This window comes from Arachis hypogaea, chromosome 10 (genome assembly GCF_003086295.3).
Source record: "Arachis hypogaea cultivar Tifrunner chromosome 10, arahy.Tifrunner.gnm2.J5K5, whole genome shotgun sequence".
NCBI lineage: Eukaryota > Viridiplantae > Streptophyta > Magnoliopsida > Fabales > Fabaceae > Arachis > Arachis hypogaea.
The window spans coordinates 53,634,172-53,635,490 of record NC_092045.1 but is presented as its reverse complement, the minus strand read 5'-3'; the positions used below and the strand labels follow the sequence as shown (position 1 = coordinate 53,635,490).

The 1,319-nt window shown below is 42.3% G+C and overlaps 1 non-coding gene across 1 annotated transcript; it reads right to left on the bottom strand.

The window, feature by feature from the left end:
* Positions 1–334: 334 nt before the first annotated feature.
* Positions 335–438, bottom strand: LOC112719040 (small nucleolar RNA R71). The gene has a single exon (XR_003161360.1). It is a non-coding gene; the product is annotated as a small nucleolar RNA R71 (small nucleolar RNA).
* Positions 439–1,319: the final 881 nt, after the last annotated feature.

The window sequence follows — 1,319 nt, the reverse complement described above, 5'->3', positions numbered from 1 at the left end:
CGACTTCTATGGGAGAAGCATCTCTATCCCTGCCATTGGAGCAAACAACTTTGAGCTTAAGCCTCAATTAGTTTCTCTAAAGCAACAGAATTGCAAGTTTCATGGGCTTCTATTGGAAGATCCTCACCAGTTTCTAGCTGAGTTCTTGCAAATCTGTGACACTGTCAAAACCAATGGGGTTGACCCTGAGGTCTACAAACTTATGCTATTCCCTTTTGCTGTAAGAGACAGAGCTAGGATATGGTTGGACTCACAACCTAAAGAAAGCCTGAACTCTTGGGAAAAGCTAGTCAATGCCTTCTTGGCAAAGTTCTTTCCACCTCAAAAATTGAGTAAGCTTAGAGTGGAAGTCCAAACCTTCTGACAAAAGGAAGGTGAATCCCTCTATGAAGCTTGGGAAAGATACAAACAATTGATCAGAAAGTGTCCTTCTGACATTCTTTCTGAATGGAGCATCATAGGTATCTTCTATGATGGTCTGTCTGAATTGTCCAAGATGTCATTGGATAGTTCTGCTGGAGGCTCTCTTCATCTGAAGAAGACGCCTGCAGAAGCTCAAAACTGATTGAAATGGTTGCAAATAACCAATTCATGTACACTTCTGAAAGGAATCCTGTGAACAATGGGACGAATCAGAAGAAAGGAGTTATTGAGATTGATACTTTGAATGCCATATTGGCTCAGAACAAAATATTGACTCAGTAAGTCAATATCATTTCTCAAAGTCTATCTGGAATGCAAGCTGCACCAGACAGGACTAAGGATGCTTCATCTGAAGAAGAAGCTTATGATCCTGAGAACCCTTCAATGGAAGAGGTGAACTATATGGGAGAACCCTATGGAAACACCTATAATCCTTCATGGAGAAATCATCCAAATCTTTCATGGAAGGATCAACAGAGACCTCAACAAGGTTTCAACAACAATAATGGTGGAAGAAACAGGTTTAGCAATGGCAAGCCTTTTCCATCATCTTCTCAGCAACAGACAGAGAATTCTAAGCAGAGCCACTCTGACTTAGCAACCATGGTCTCTGATCTAATCAAAACCACTCAAAGTTTCATGACTGAAACAAGGTCCTCCATTAGAAATTTGGAGGCACAAGTGGGTCAGCTGAGAAAGAAAATTACTGAACTCCCTTCTAGCACTCTTCCAAGCAACACAGAAGAGAATCCAAAAGGAGAGTGCAAGGCCATTGCCTTGACCTACATGTCCAAATTTGGAGAGGAGGAAGAGGCATTGAGCGCCATTGAGGAAGGCCTCAATGGACGTTCACTGGCCTCCAATGAGTTCCCCACTGAGGAACCATGGGAATCTGA